This window comes from Sesamum indicum, linkage group LG4 (assembly GCF_000512975.1).
Source record: "Sesamum indicum cultivar Zhongzhi No. 13 linkage group LG4, S_indicum_v1.0, whole genome shotgun sequence".
Classification (NCBI taxonomy): Eukaryota; Viridiplantae; Streptophyta; class Magnoliopsida; order Lamiales; family Pedaliaceae; genus Sesamum; species Sesamum indicum.
The window spans coordinates 6,363,368-6,381,579 of NC_026148.1; the positions used below are offsets into that span (position 1 = coordinate 6,363,368).

The following is an 18,212-nucleotide window of genomic DNA, read 5'->3' on the forward strand; positions in this document are numbered from 1 at the left end:
CAGAATTTTGAAATTTTAACAATTTAGCTTAAGTCACCTTGAAAATGAGCACATAATTTCTCTATAAAAAAAATATACTAATTTATTTTTTTATATTTTTTAAAATAAAGCAATTTATCTTCTTATAGGAGGTAAATTGCTTCATTTTAAAAATAATAGGAGGTAAATTATCGTATTTTAAAAAATGCAAGGAAGTAAATTGCTATTTAATTTTTTCATAAGGGGATAATTTGCTCATTTACGATATCATGAGTTGCTTGCATTTTCTCCAATAAAATAATTAGGTCAATTATGACTTTTTTGTTTATCTTTACATCCATGTTCAAATAAATTCAACAATATACTGAACTGATAATTACATCAATATAATAACAAAGTATGATGATTGTTAGTATATATTGCATTTAAAAATTTAGATGGTAATATATATCTCTTCATATTTCATTTATTAATGTTGAGGTTTTGCTCATAATATTGGTAACATTTCTTCTCCAATTTCATCTTCCCGCCACACCATATTTAAACCCATTATCTCTTGTAACTTATCATATAATTGTCCACTAATTCACATTAAAATAGTAAATAATTTCTACATTCATAAAAGGGGCCTCATTCTTCTTTTCGCTATAGGAAGGTTTTCTTCTTTTTTTTTTTTTTTTTTTGAGTAGGAAGTAGGCGAAGGATGTTATTGGATTGTTATATCCTAAAAGGGACAAGTCAGGAGTGATATTGCTAGACTAGTGAGAGTATTTTTTGCAGCGGGCTTGAATCTCTTTACAAAGAACGAGATATCTACACCTCATTTTGAAAAATTTATTTTTAATATTTAAATTGCAATTATTATTTCGACCCCAGTCATATAATACAAATATCCATATATATATATTGAGATTTAAACTCATGATTTTGAATGAGACCTTAAGTTTAGGTCAATTATGTCTTTTTAAAGTTGAAGTCTTGTAATTAGTTTGAATTCCATGAATATTAGTATATATCTATCTTTACACTAATTTTTTTCCTTTCTATAATTATAGGTGTGCTGCACTTTTCGTCATTTATTTTCTCGTAAACACATTTAGTCTTTGATGCATTTAGTTTCGTAACTATTGATAAACTAATTTTAGTCTTATATGTATTTTACTCAAATGATAGTTAGTTCTGTAATTTATAGGAACTACATTTTTAGTCTTGCTTTGCCGGCAAGTGAGATATGATACTAGAGAAAAGACGTGTATTTTCACGCGTTAATTACTAGACAATATCAGACCTTTTAATTCATGAGCCCTGTCACTTTGGAGGATCCCTTGGTTTGACGGGGCCTCGACTGCTTGAATCATGTTGTTGTATTTCTTTTTTTAACTATTTATGCAATTTTACCTTTATCGAAAAAAAATTCATGAGCCCTGTCCTAATTCTTCATTTCAAACCTTATTTCTTGAAACCCCAAATAATTACACAAATACCAACATAAATTATTAGAAACAACATTATCGACTAACCCTATAAATTTCACATGAGTGAAGCCTTCTTCTTAGATTATTATTTGTCCAAGATGTCCTCAACCGAGCAGGTCTTTCACAGCTGCAACTGAAGAATTCTCAAATATTTTCTATTGCTTACCAATTACTCACATAGCCTTCTGTTTTTAGAAATAACATTTATTAAAATAAAAAATATTATTTTTTTTAACCTAACTACTATTCATTGATAGTGAACACTCTTATTAAAAAGCTCCCTCGAAAATCGTATTTTCACCTGATGAGTTATCGTGTCGCAGGTAAAATTCTCAATTTTATCCTTTCGTAAAAACTTGGCCACATCATACAATATCACAAGACTAAATTGCATTTTTCCCCATCTTGTAAAATATAACGATCGGTTACAAGAGAAAAAAACTTGGATTTAAATACTTGGATAAAAATCGTAAACGAGAGAATAGTTCACGGTTAAAAATTTAAATTGACTTCGGTTTAGGAAGATTTCGAATTGCTTGTCACATGTAAATAATTATATTATCCAAATAATGTCACATGTAAATAACAATATAATAATTTTCATAATGCACGCAGTAATGAAATAAACTGTCTAAACTCAAGAAATTAGAAAAGCTATGGAGAGTCACGGCATTTGTTGTTGTGCTACAGCAATGATTGCCTTCCTATGTGTAGGTGTTAAAGGCTGACCATGACTTCAGTAAAAATCTCATTAACTCTCAGTAGTGTCTCATCCCGTGCGAAATTAAAAGAATTAATGGCATTCAAGGGGTGTACTCTTGGGGAATTTATTTAATAAATGCCAAAAAAAAAAAAAACTAGTAAAGGCATGCTGTTTTGAAAACTTTAGAAAAGTGAGTGGCACCGCAGTCTGTCTCATTTTTTTTAAAAAAAAAAATTTCTTTTCTGTGGCACCGCGGTCACAGACCGCAGTGCCACAGAGTTTTATAAAAAAATAATATTTTATGTGCCACTGCGGTCTATGACCGCGGTGGCAGTAATTTGTATATAAAAAAAAGGTTCTTCACTGATTTTTATAAAAAAAAAATGGTCAAACCTGCAGCCTGCAATTTTTGCAGGCTGCAGGGCTGAGGCACCGCGCTTTCCAAGCGCGGTGCCTCAGTTACATTATTGGCCACACTTTTACAGTGTGGCCCGTGACATGTTGAATGGGATTGCAGCTCACACTTAAATAGTGTGAGCTGCAATCCCATTTTTTCACTCACCTTCAACAATTTCTGCAATCCTCCTCCTTCAACATTCAACATTCAGCAATATTTTTCTATTCTTTCTCTTCCTTCTTCTTCGAAAAATTCTCGGCCAATTTTATTGTTCTTGTTTTTGCACAATTTTTACATCTTTAAAAAAATTTAGAGCGAAAATATCGAATTTTGGCCCTATTGATACCAGTGTTTTATACGGGCAATTAAATCATCGATCAGAAGATGTGTCCGAAAATTCGGATACAACTTTATCAGTACGACGTGGTGATATTGCTTTTTTTCGCGTCCTATAACTAGCACCACGTCATATTCGTGTTTTGCAAGTACTCCAAAATATGGGGTTTCTTGGTGTTTTGCAGTGTGGGCATGTTGAAATTGACACCCACTTGATCACTGCTTTAGTAGAGAGATAGCGCCCGGAGACACATACTTTTCATTTTTCGGTGGGTGAAGCTACTATAACACTGCAAGATATCGCCATCATGTGGGCACTCCCGGTGGAAGGTAATCTTATTACCGGGGTAGATACAAGGTGTAGTACCCAACGGTGGCAAAATTATTGTCATTAATGGTTGGGATTCATGCCCAATGAAGATGCATTTAGATGGTCCAGAATAAAATTGTTAGTGTTATATGAACATTTATTAGAAAATACATGTGATGATGATAGCCCGTTTGAGGCTATGTTACAGGAGGCACGTATATGTGCCATGTGCATTCTTGGTGGGGTGTTGTGTCCTGATGCTACGGGGAACACCGTGTCATTATTATATCTGCGGTATATGGAAAACATACACGAGCAGTATGTCTCAAATTGGGGTTTTGCAGTATTGGCATATCTCTACCGGGAGCTACGTACAACATCACAAAGAGGGAAAAATAATATTGGCGGTGCCATGCAATTATTACAGATATGGGCATGGTCTCGCATCATAATACTTGCCCTCCCTCGAGTGAATCTTTGACTCTGATGCCGACCATTATAGACCCTGACAATGTTCTGCCTAATCTTCCATATGCTGCACGGTATGAAAATTTTTATTTATTTATATAGTTATAAATAATTTTGATTTCACTTATTTTTCTTAATTTTGATTTTAGGTGGTTTTATCATATATCCCGTACTCATACGGCACACAACGCTCTTCGTATAATAAGGAATATTTTGGATCGTATCCAATTAAATGAGGTATATCGTTGTGATTTATTTTTTACGTTTAGTGTATTTCTGATGCATTTGTTCAAATATATTGACTGGCGCTATATTTCGTATTGTAGTTTATTTGGACTCCGTATGATAATAATGCATTCGATCTTGATTCATTGCCCTTTTATGCAACGCGCACACCGTGGCATATACGCTGTCCATTGATCAATTATTCGATCGTGGAGATGCAGCACCCGGAGAGGGTTCTCCGCCAATTTGGCTTTGTGCAAGACATCCCCCCAAACCCATTAATCAGTGAGCGTCGTTTACACACAATAGACAGGCGGGGACGTCAAGACATGAATTGGGCAACGTTTCACGCAGACTATGTTGCGAAATGGAACGATGTGCAATCACTGAGGGTGGAAGGACCCGTTATTCAAGGTGGTCTTGATACCGTTCCTGACTACATGAACTGGTATCATCAAATTACTCGGGTTCAAAATTCATAAAACATATTGTCTACGAACACGCCGGGCTATCGACCAACAAACACCCGTGATTGGGAATATGTGGTAAGCACCTTATATTTTTTAATATTCATTTAATTTAGCTTGTTGATTATGCTGATCATTTGATTTTGTTTACCAGTACAATAGAATGGAGCAGCTAGTGATTGATTGTGAAAATTTCGGAGATGATCAACAGTCATTAAGAGATACTCGAGAAAGAGCGCGTACGATCGGGCGTGAAATTATGAACTTTTCTAGTTCACGGTATCCAAGTGTTCGAGTTAGACCGGCTGACACAGCTCGTGGCAATACATTCGGAGAGGCTGGTCCGTCGAGCGTTTATGCCGAGGTCGGGCCATCTACTGTTTGCACGGAGGCTGGTCCGTCGAGCTTTTACCCGGAAACAGGTCCATCGATTGTTTACACTCCATATGCTCCATACATGTCATCATTTGATTCTACATTTACACATAATATGAACCCGAAAATTCGAAGACAATATGATGCATCACCGGTTCCATTCGAAAACACCGATGTGAACACACCCGGTAACCAAAGAGATGATAATCCTCCTCGAAGAAACAGAAGACGTCCACGTTGTGGCACCGGAGGGCATTATTAGATTTGTGTATTACATACGGAAAGCATGATGATTATTGCATATGTAAATTGAGATGTGTATAAAATTTCTATTTTATTTAATGTGATTTTATTTTAATTTTCACAATAGCAATTTAGATTTAAGTTAAATTTAATATAAATTCGTTATGTACATAGTTTCAATATTTAACTTTAATCTAGATTCATAGTTATTAAATTTATGTGTATATAGTGAATATATTAAATTTAATATAAAATATAACATGACTTAACCGTTCTTCATTATTCATAGCTATACAATTATTATTAAATACAAAATATGATTACAGTACAAAATATGATTACAGAAATATGGTTATTAATTGTCCAAGATAGCTTAATAATTAATTGCAAAGTGTTTAATGTTTATGCGTCCAAGATTGCTTAATAATTAATTGTTTAATTGTCCAAGATTGTTTATTAAATACAAAATAAGATTACTTAATAATTAAAAACGTTGTGCAATTATTAATTGTCCAAGATTGCTTACAGAAATATAATACAAAATGTTTAATGTTGATTATTTAATGTTAATAATTAATTGCAAAGTATAAATAAATTTGTGTGTGAGGGACCAAATTATAAATAAAAAACAGAAATGTCTATTAAAATTGTCCAAGATTGCAATTACAAAGTTGCATTTCACCATATATAGCATGATACAAAGTTATTGTAACAATATAGAATCATCCCCGGTCTTGACGAGCCTGATATTGTTGGCAAGCACGTACTTGTGGTCTATCCATTTCGTTCGGTATTCTAGTAGATACTTGTCTACCCGGGCCTTGACGAGCTCGCACCGCGGGATTATGCACAAGCTCAAAATCCACCGGATTCCAATATTCTTCACCGTACACAGGCTCAAACCTCCCTTGATATGTCTTCTTGTATGATTGTACACTGTAATAGTTAGGAATAAAATTTGACGCATTAACCCCAAAATGCCGGCATGCCTGAATGGCATGTGAACATGGAATTTCATTTGCACCCCACTTGCCACAAGAACACATACGATGCTTTAATTTGACAATATAAGTACGGGAGCCCTGCCCGGTCAAGCTCAATGTTACCACGGAAGCAGATTGTTGGTTATAGTCAAATTTCTGAACAATGTGTCGTACTGCCTCTGCCTGTCACGCTTCGAACAACTTGAACGCAAAATCAGCCCATTGTTGATTTGCATTGATCATACGATTACACCGTGTAGAGCGCTGCAAGAAATACTGCACAGAGCAGGATAACGTTATTTGCACAATAGCCACAATTGGTAAGCGTCTCGCACCTTTTAATACTCCATTTATGCACTCAGACATGTTTGTAGTTAGGATACCCATTCTCCAACCACCATCATGCGCCAACGTCCATTGATCCTTGTCAATTCTCCCCAGCCAGTCGTATGCTTCCTCGTTCAATGATTTGATCTCTTCCATTATTCTATCAAATTTTTGAGGGTTGTCTTCAGCCCCTGCTCTCCAGCACAAATCCTTCAATTGGATGTTCTTGAATTTAGTGTTAAAATTCGAGCACACATGCCTTAAACAAAATCGATGTACTCCACGCGGAAATTTGAATGCCGGTACATAATTTATAGCATTGAACAAGCCAGCATGCCTGTCTGAAATCAAACAGACTCGATCATCCTCTGATGGAAACAAATATTTGGAAAGCATTCGGAGGAACCAACGCCATGACGCAAGCGACTCTTCGCCCACGAGTGCAAACGCTAACGGCAGCACCTGCTGATTTGCATCTAAAGTTACTACTACCAGCATTTTATGCTTGTACTTCGTATACAAATGTGTTCCATCCACGCTTATAACGTCACAACAATAACGATATCCCTCAATGCATGGTCTGAATGCCCAGAAAACATAATTCAACATGTACCTGCCCGGGCTGTCTGTTTCCAAATGCATCCACTCCACAACGGCTCCAGGATTTCATTTTTGCAATGCCGCCATATATTTGGGCAGCTTCTGACCAGAACTCTCCCAAGTGCCGTACATTTGTTCTCTAGCAGCTTTCAAAGCAAACCAGGCCTTATGGTATGGGACTTCAAAGCCAAATTTATCTTTCACAATCTGTTGGACATGTTTTATATCACAGGATGGGTTTTGACGAACCATACCCAGCAGATGTGTTGCGATCATGCTCTTTCCTAAGTTACCGTGGTCAATAGAAATCTCATTCATCAGACATGTATGTGGTCCGACATACCTGGTAACTTTAAATAATCCCATGTTGGATTTGAATATGGCCCTCAGCATCCAACAACACCCAGTTTGTGCTTCGTATCTGCAGGCGACTTTCCATAATTTTTTGTTGCTCTCCACCACTCGGTATTCTCGTCGTGCAAATCGGACCGAGTAATCTTGTACACTTCCTTTCAAATGGTCCTTACTTTTAAACAGCATTCCGAGGGCGAGCTCTTCGGTGTTTGAGTCATAAAAATTGCCCCACTTGCCAGTAGGGATATCAATCGAGTCTGCAGGGACTTCTGGGTGTGTTGTGCTGAAAAATGGAACTTCTGGATATAGGTTCATTCTATCGGGCACGGCAGGCATGTTCAAATCAAAATGCTCTTGTGCATTCTCACCAAGAACTTCCATCATAACAGGTATACTTACATCACCATCATCGTCATTATTCTGTTCAATCTGGTCTTCTAATTCGACCTCATCTGGTTCTGAGTCAGCTTGCTCAGTGTTCAACAAGCTATCAGCTTCAAGCTCGTCATCTTCATCATTGTATTCAGATGAACCCGCATAATCCGATGAGCCAGAATATGCATTTGTCCCTGCATATGATGATGGGCCTACATACGACGATGGACCTGCATATGATGAGGGGCCTGCATACGATGATGGACCTGCATAATCTTCATTAAGACCAAACCGCTCCATTTCTTGAGTTACTACTGGTAAGCTCGGCAAATCTTAGGTTATCATAGACATATACGTTCCCCAATCACCAACAGCTGAGTCATCTGGTACAACATTTTGCAGAACTTTCTCCGCTTCGACAAAAATATTAATCGATACATATCCATTCATCGGATTTAAAAAGAATTACATATCACAATCCTTTTTAATTGCCAACAACATCTCATTCCTTTGGCCAAAATTAGATGTTATGTATTTAAAGAATATATGCAATTTAAAATTATTCCTATCCATACCAATTTCTTCATACAAAATAAACTCTAACTCAGCAAATGTAGTACTACGAGAAATTTGCATGAATCCGAGTGGAGGTCGATCATAACTTACAGAACCATTCGAATTGATTTGTTGACCTCCAAAATATATAACAATATCAACAGTGTTTTGATCCACCATATCTTCAGAACAAAATAAAATACACATCAATATAAATTATTTTCATACTATAATAAGATATTTAAAAAAAGAACAAATAACACGAAAATTTAATAAATAACTTACCCCTTTTCAATTGAAATCTTCAAATAACAAGTGAAGAAATTTTACAAGAATTGCGAGATGGTGGTGTATGAATTTTCGAACAACTTTTTTTGAGAGTGTAAGGGATAACAAACTGAAGGATAGTTTTTGGAAGCGGCTTCTCCTGATTTTTCAGTGTGTATGAATGTGAGAATAGCGTCCGATTTATATAGGTAATAAAACCGCGGTAAGCAACCGCGGTGCCACAGACGCTAATGCAGAAAAATTGATTGTCACCGCGCTAACAAAGCGCGGTGTTAGACACTGAAAAAGAAAAATTAACTGACACAGCGTTAACATAGCGCGGTGTCAGATACGAAAAAATAAAAATTTGACTGACACCGCGCTAACAAAGCGCGGTGTCAGTGGCCGAACTGTTAATTTCTTTAAATGTCATTGCCACCGCGGTTACATACCGCGGTGGCTATTAAATTTTTTTTTTTTAGCACAACAATGCCACCACGGTTAGGCTAAAAAACCTGCTCTACTATCATTGCCACCGCGGTCAGTCAATTAAAATAATACTTCTCTGTGGCACCGCGGTCTGTGACCACGGTGCCACAAAAAAGAATTTTTTTTTTTTTAAAATGAGGCACCGCGGTCTGTGACCGCGGTGCCACTCACTTTTCTAAAGTTTTCAAAACAGCATGCCTTTACTAATTTTTTTTTTGGCATTTATTAAATAAATTCCCCTGTACTCTTGAACCTTCCTGGGCTATCAGTTGTATAAAATCACAGAGAAGCAAACAAGAACACTAGAACTACGATCTAGGCTATGGAGAAAAGAGAAGAAATCGAGAGCATAAAATAAATGGGAATAGTTTTTTTGGCTTTCGCCTCCTATTGTGTACATGTATTGATATCCTCTTTAGACGTTCATTCATGCAAGTTCCAACTTAGGAACCCTCTAATATCTTCCAGACCACACAGAAAATATGAGATTTATCCTCGTGCTAGCAAGGAACAAATCGAAAAAGAGGGATAGAAAAAACTACATTATTGTTTAATGTTTTCTTGATCTACCTAGTTTCTGATTTGAGTCTAAACCAAGAAGAACATGAGAAATGGAGAGAGAGATATGAAAAAAAAAAAAACAGCAACAACCCTTGGGAGAGAGAGAAATTGGCTAATTAGTTTCGATTAGGGCAGTAGGAGCAAAGAAAGGAAGACCTAATCAACTAGGTCACTCCCTATCTGCACCAACTTCCCAACACCCCTCCACCGTACCTCAAATGCGAAATCACCCTCCAAAAATCATCTTTGCCGCCAATTTTACTCTCCCTGTAAGGTAGGTTGACATAGACAAGGTCAACTTGGGCTAGGCTTGGTGTATTGGATCGGGCTTGATTAATTCAGCCGAACAAATTAAATTAAGTCCAAAATTTTATTCTGTTGGACTAATTATTTAATCTAATTAAATAAAATACCCAACAAAAAGAACTCAAGTGAATATTTAATAGAATTAAATATTCGTAAGCCCACAATGCAGTTAATTAATTAAATGAATATAATCCACTAATTAATTAAGCCAAGTTAAATTTAATTAGTCCGACTAATTATTTCTAGCCATTTTTAATTAATAAATCAAATCCACTAATTAGAGAAGTCTATCTACTAATTAATTAATGAATCCAATTTACTAATTAATCAGCCCAAGCCTCTTAAATTAATTCAATTAACTTAAAGGTCAAATTCAAAATTCAATTAATCTAATTAACTAAATTTTGGATCATCCATCTAATGACTGACTCCACATAAATGATTCAATCATTTATGTTATCCAAGAATTAATTTGATCGAATTAAATTAATTCTCCTCTTTCAAAATTAATTTCATCACTTTCCAGTGATTTGTATGTGACTCTTTAGGTTCACCATCAACTAGACTTGTATACGCATGACCAATAAAATTATTTAACTCTAATTTAATTAATTTTTTCTAATTAACCAATAACCAGAAATAGGCTGTTATCATGAGTTGCCATCTGGCAACAGTGTAACATATATAAATTTTTAATACATAATTATAGGATTAATTAATATATATTTACCAAATTTAGTTAATTAGTAAACAAATTATAAATTTAAATTTGAATATATTAAAATTTGAAGGGACTAAATTGGTAATTTATAAAAATTTTTGGGTTGAATCATATAATTCATCAACTTTGGGGGATACAATTGTAATTTTCACAAAAGTAGAAAAAATAATAATAAACAAAAGTGGGCCTTGGATTGGCCACCAATGTCTGCACCAGTAATTGACTTGTTGGTTTGTCTAAGGCTCTAAGCTCACCAAACCGCCTCTACCCTATATATATGTGTATTCTATTTGTTTATATATAAAGGTGTACACCCTCCTTTCAGATTTTCGCCTTGGCTATTTTCAGAAGTAACTGAGTAATTAATGGTAAAATACTAATTAATTATATATTATATTATTTAATTAAATATAAATCATACTATTCGATTTAATATTTAATCGATAAATTTTATGAGTTTGAGTAATTATAAATTATTGTCAGTAAATATCACAATTGAATTAGAAATGCTATAGTTAATGATTCAAATTAATCATTTTTATAGTTGATTTATTCAATTTAATCAGGTTGATTAATCAGATATTTAATTATATAGGTAGGTGCTGAATTAGTTTCTATAATAGTGAGAATTGATGAAAATGAATAGGGATATTAAAAAATAATTTTTGAGAAATATTAGAAAGTTGTATTTCAAAATATTATATATTAAAAAGAAATATGAGAGTTTTTGAGATAATTTAGTTTATAATTGTTATTAAAACGATAGCTATAAGAAGATGAGATTTTTGATGAAATAGATTCTTATGAGTTAATTGATAAACTATAAACATATTTAGGAAGTTTAGAATATCTATTTATTTAGAAGAAACAAAATGAAAATTTATATTTCGATATAAATGAAATATTAAAAGATGGTTGGAAACTATAGAAATAATATTTAATACTCTATCTCGAAAGTACAATATTCTTGATATATTGATTATATGCATTATAAGTTATTATAAGATTTGGAGATAAAATAGAGGATCGACAACTCCTTATCTACTAATTAAATCGAAGAAAGAGCGAGATAAGTTGGGGTGATTTAATTTGAATGATTATGTTGTTAAAGTGAAATATTACATTTGTCGAATGATGTGTTGTTGGTGCCTGTAAATGAAAATGTGTCGATATGGGATTTTATGTTACTAGTTGTTTACAAGAATGTGATATGTGGAAATGAGGAGTGATGAAAATTAAATATAATTGTGATATGTCCCTTGATATTGTTGAATAGCTTGTGTGGCAAAATGAGATGAAAAGAATTTTGATGCGAATTAAAAGAGCTATGATGCGAAATGATATTGATGAGCCTGTGTGGCATATCAAGGGAATTCATTTAAACATTATATAAGAAATGGTGAGGTTGAGTTGTTGGAGAAAAATACTATATCACCCTTCGATAAGCAGATTAAAAAAAGAGGAGTTTAATTAATTGTCTTTTTATGAGTTAGTTGCGTTATATGCTAAATTTATTTTTTTTGGAACTAAATTGATTTATATACTACATATGTTGCTCATTTTGTCTTGTTTGCAGCTATACTAGATATACATGTATAGATGTTGCCGATTATTTACTTACTAAGTTGCAGACTCATTTCATTGCTAATATTTTTAAGGTGTTTGTTATGTCTACTCAAGAAAACTAGGTTTAAGTTGTGCACTCCAATCAGGTAGGGCTTGTATGCATTTTTCTCCTTATTCGGTAGTGAAAATAGAAATCACATTTTAGGAATATAAAGTAATGAAATGTGGATGATTTGTGAACTATTTTAAAAGCTTTGTTTTTGTGGTGTTTGATATGTATATATATATATATATATATATATATATATAAACAGGTTTTATTGTAAGTATGACATTTAAGGGAGATAAGTCATAGTATTGTTAGAGGGTGCTACAAACAGTCCATGACACAAAAGACTAGATGAATAATGACATAAACATTTAGGCTCCAAGTTCCATTTGGGTACGGTCCTGCTGTCAACCGTTTCCCCACCTTGGTTTAGGCATTAAATTGGGGTTTGATTTCCATTCTTGACTAGGCGTCTGTGCTTCATACTCAAGATGCATTTACTGTACAGATCATCGTAGGAAATTCCTTCCCGCTCAATCAATTGCTATGACCATAGATGTTAGAATAGGTGATCAAAAAGCCAAATTTTATTAGTTGTTTTCTGTTAGACAATCTTTATCGTAATAATATTGAAATGATGAATATGGTAAGAGTTCATCAAACTAGCATTTTGTTTTATTGTGCTTACCACTTACTTTAGAAGGTGCTTCAGTACCACAACAAAATGTCCACAGACCGAAAGTTTAAACCCATAAAGTTGGGTTGTGCATAGCTTTGACAGCTAGAAACCAACTTTTAATGGTCGGTCTGAAATATTCCAAGTCGATAACCTCGAATGGGGCATCGAGAGTCCTATAGAGACTTACACTAAGTATTGCAGTTGTGTTTCGTCGGCAGGAAACGTAGGTCGTCTATGCAATTTTAGTGGGTTAGTTGGCAAGGTAGTCGATTGACTTAACTCACAGGAATTGTTATGTGAAAGCCTTAATGGCTTGATCTGTATGACTGGTATTTTCAATTCTGATAGTACAAGATTAATTCTCAAACTCGAGAAATCATGGTAGTTGCATGCATACGAAGACTGTATCTTGGATCTAGCTAGCGGTGACTGTATTGTGAGATATGATCATTATAAGTTTTGTCCAGTACAATCGAAGTATGTAGCAAGGACGGTGGATTCAAGAAAGAATATGTCCGCTGTCCATACTGTGACAGCAGGATCTCTTATGTGCTATGAGATGGTTTCAACTCTTTAAGTTTATGGCTATAGCTATTGATTGAGTAGGAAGGTATTTCCTATGACGATCAGTAGAGTAAACACATTTTGAGTATGAATCGAAGATGCTTATTCTAGGATGAGAACCAATAGTCAATTCCATACACTACACTTAGGCTGAAAGACCGTTGACAGTAGAACTGTACTCGTATGGAATTCGGAGCCTAAATGTTCATGCTACTATTCACCTAGTCTCTAGTGTCATGGATTGTTGTTAGACAGTCACCCATGGTAATAAGTTATTTCTGGTTATAGGTTAATAAAAAATAATTAACTAAATTAATTTAATTAATTCTTGGTAACACACCTAAATGTAGTCAAAAGTGAACCTAAAGAGTCACACAAAAATAATTGAAAAGTGATGAAATTTTAGAATTAATTCTGAAAGAGGAGTTAATTCATGTAGAGCATAAATGATTAGATCATTTATATGGAGTCATTAATTGGATGGGTGATCCAAATTATAGTTAATTAGGTTAATTGAATTTTGAATTTGGCATTTAAATTAATTGGGTTAATTTAAGAGGATTGAGATAATTAATTAATGAATTGAATTAACTAATTAATTAATAGATGGAGTTGTCTAATTAGTGGTGGATTCATTAATTAGAATTGGACTAGAAATAATTAGTTGAACTAATTATGTTTGATTGGGCTTAATTAATTAAGTTAGACTCATTTAATTAATTAAGTGCACTTTGGGCTTGTATATTTAATTAGATTAAATATTCAGTTGGACCTTTTTTGTTGGGTACTTTATTTAATTAGATTAAATAATAAGCCTGACATAATTAGTTATTTGGGCTCAGTTTAATTGTTGGGACAAATTAAATGAGCCCGGTCTAAATGCATCAAGCCTAGCCCATATTGACCTTATCTAGGTAAAATTAGAGACTAAAATGACTACTAAGATTTTATTTTTGAGTGTGGAATTCGAATTTTGGGGGTGGTGAAGGAGTTTTCTCGAAGTTGGTGGAGATAGGGAAGTGATCTAGTTGACTAGGTCTTTCCCCTCTTTGCTCCCAACTTAATACCAACTCTTCCATAACCCTAACACTCAAAACCTAGCCGCTTTCTCTCCCCAAGTGTTGAAAATTTTGTGCTCCATCCCTCTCTATCTCTCTTGTTCTTCTTGATTTAGAACCAAGTCAAGGACTAGGAAGATCGGAAAAAATACTAAATAACAGCATAGTTTTTCTATCCCTCTTACCAGATTTGTTCCTTGCTAGCGAGGACAAATCCCACGTTCCCAGTGTGGTGTCGACGACTTTAGAGGCTTCTATATTGAGGCTTAGCGTGCACAGATCTTGAAGATTGAAATCAACAAGTGTAGCAGATCGAAGAAAACGACAAGGGTAATGTTTCCATTTAAATATTGTCATCTCGTTCTTTTTATCCATCGCTCAAAGTATTTATTTATTATTGCATTTTCTATACATCGGTAACCCGGGAACATTCAATGATACACTCCATGAACGCGTTTAATTTCTTTTATTTTATGCTTTATCGTGCTTCCGCCGCTTTTTCAGGGTCGGTCCACTTTCTTTCACTGGTTTCAGAGCCTAATTGGTGTATATAGCTATGAATTAATATCTTTTATGTGTTGGACGCATATTTAACATGTTTTATCGACTTTTACTGCATGTGATTTGGTTTTAGATTCATGATTATATGTTATTGAAGATGTTTAATTTTGCTTTAGTTATTGAATATTAGGTATTTTTGAAAATTTGGTATTTTTTTTTGAAAAATCATGATTTTGTGTTATTTCAGTTTTATATGTGCAAAAAAAAAAATCAATTTTTCTTAAGAAAAATAGAGTTGTGCGCCTGGTTGGTCGCGCTTGGACGGCTAGGCCGTATTTTTCTATTTTTTTTAGAAAATTAACTTTTTCTATTTTGTAGTGTTGCCTGTGCGCTTGGTCGGACACATCGTGATGGCTGGGTCTTTTTTTTTTTTTTTTGTTTTTTTAGAAAATTATTTTTTTCTATTTTTCCGCATATTTACTAGAATAGTTAGTTTTAGCTAAACCTAATTTTGATTGAGATTGGGAATTTACTAGAATTAAATTGCTAAAATTAATTGGGAATAGGTTTTCAAGCCAAAATCAGTTTTTGCATGGGTTGCACTAAAATTCAATTTTTAAGTGCATCATTTTACATGTAATTTTCAGTGTACGGTTATATTTTTTTATATGGTATTAGTTATCATATACTTTAATACATGGTATGTATTATTTGATCTTGTGCTTGATTTTATTTCTCTATTGGGTTGGGGTCTGCATGCCTCTTATTTTCTTTACTCTCTCGTTTTTTGGCCTTGTTATTTAAGGCTTGTTTTACTCCCTATTTATGTGCTCCCCCAGCATCTGATTGGAGTGTTTTTTATTTTCAATTGTAATGAGAGTAGATAGGTGGAGAGGTTTATTTTATTTTATAAATTAAGTGTAAGGAGCAAGCCCAAAGCGATTGAGGTCCATGGAGGAGGCCACAAGAAATGTAAATCAAGGATCACCCTTTTGTTTGATTTACTCCGAACCTTCTTTTGTTGATTTGTTCACGCGATACTCCAACGTAGAAGTCTTCTAAAGACACGTGCACACCACATTGAAATATAGTTATTCTTAATTCTCTTTGCTAGAAGAGAATAAGGGAGAAAAACACACCGAGTGGGTAGAGAGAAGGGGGCTGGCCGATTTGGGGCTTCTAGGGTAGGAAAATAATTTTTGTGTTGTGTTGTGTTGTGTCATCATTATTTATTCCAAATAACAAATATATATACCTTGTATGGATGTACTAAAATGTATCTAGTTTCATTCCATAATCCGTAAGGCAATGTATTCTTTATTCCAAATAAAGAGTGACCAACATAGCACTTTCCAAAAGTGAGAATTGCTAGTTAATTATTTTCTTTCCTAAAATTATCCAATGTGTTTAATTAGGGGGTTCTTGGTCGATTTTATTGAAATAAAATATAAGGCCCAACTAATTTTAATTAAATTTAATTTAATTAAAATCCACATAATTAAGCTTATCATATACTGAATACAATTAAATACATGAGCCCAATAAGTCTTTCTTAATTAATAAGTCTAATTTATTAAATAATAAGGGCAATCCCCATATAAATTATTCCTATTAATTTATCCTTGAGGTCCTCCATCCAATAGATTTCTCTCTCATTTGTAAGTAATCCAATTACTTATGGAATTAATTCCTCGTCCCTTCTAGGTGATTTGTGTGTGACTCTTTAGGTTCACCTTTCAGTTATGCTTGGACTAGTGCTAAACACTATTATTAATTAAATCTAATTAAATTAATAATTTTTGAGCAACCCTTGATCAAGAAAGCCCGTCACTATGGGTGGCCGTCTAGCAATGGTTCATAGCACTAGAGACTAGGCGAATATGCAACGTGAACTTTTAGGCTTCGAGTCCATACGGGTATGATCCTTCCACCTACAATCTCCCTGCCTTAGTCTAGGGAATGGAATTGGGTGTCGGCTCCCATATTGTACTAGGCTTCTGTGCTTAATACTTAAGATTGCGTTACGCCAAATTGCTCGACATATGAACCTCTTTTCCTATTCGATCAATGATTGTGGCCACAGGTTCATAGACCGTAAATGCATCTCCAAGTGTATAGGAGATACCTCTGTCACGCATTGACAGGGGACGGATCCTCTTTTTGAAACTCACCGACCTCGCTACATGCTTTAACTGCACTAGACAAGGCTTATGATGACCATGTCTGAGACATGATTATCCCTCACATAGGTCCAAGATACAGTCATCGTACGTACGTCACTGCCGTGATTCCTCAAGTCTGAGGACTATTCCTGTACTATTGGAGTTGGGGATTTAAGTTGTACCGACCAAGCCTCCAAGACTTCCATATGACGATCTCCGCGAGTCAGTTCAGTCGATTCGAGACCTAGCCAATATACCCATTAAGATCGCATAGACGTCCCATATCTGTCACCGATGAAACGCGACACTCATCAGATGAATGTGACTCTTAATCCAAGTCTCCATAGAACAATCAATGCCCATTCTCAAGGTCCTCGACTTGGAACATTTCAGACCCAACCGTTGACAGTTGATTTCATGACCATCATTCAATGTGCAGTCTAACTGTTGCACGATTGTCAAAGTGGTCTATGGGCTTTGTTGTGATGTTTAAAAGAAATGCAAACATATATAATGAGCACAACAAAGGAAATGCCAATGTGAATACTCATTTATTCACTAAACAATATTACATGGGATCAAGTTATTGTTAGAATGGGTTACAAGTATGCCAATCTAATTGGATTTTAGGTCACCTATTCTAACAATCTCCCATTTGACCTAAAGCCAATCACCCATCAACCTCAAACCCATCTTATCCAGAAGTTGAGTATGGGTACTTTGCGATATCGACTTGGTAAGTGGATCCGCTATGTTTTCAGCTGAGCTGACTCGGTCCATCCTGACGTCACCTCTGCTCACCATTTCTCTGAGCAGATGGTAGCGTCTAAGAATGTGTTTAGAATGATGATGAAATCTTGGTTTCTTTGCTTGTGCTATTGCCCCGTTGTTATCGCAGAAGATAACTACGGGCTCAACAATGTTAGGTACCATGCCCAACTCTTGGATGTAGTTTTTCATCCAAACCGCTTTCTTAGCTGCTTCTGAAGCTTCTATGTATTCAACTTTCGTAGTGGAATCCGCCGTGGTATCCTGCTTGGATCTTTTCCAAGAAACCACACTACCATTTAGCTTCACTAAAAAACCTGATTGAGACTTGGCATCATCATCGACCGAC

At 34.8% G+C, this 18,212-nt stretch overlaps 1 protein-coding gene across 1 annotated transcript in view; it reads left to right on the forward strand.

Annotated features, from left to right (window-relative positions):
- LOC105160133 overlaps positions 14,514–18,212 on the forward strand; it is a 34,466-nt gene continuing 30,767 nt past the window's right edge. Inside the window, exon 1 of the mRNA XM_011077400.2 lies at positions 14,514–14,762. The gene's annotated coding sequence lies outside the window, so the exon portion shown is untranslated. The remainder of the gene's footprint in view (positions 14,763–18,212) is intronic.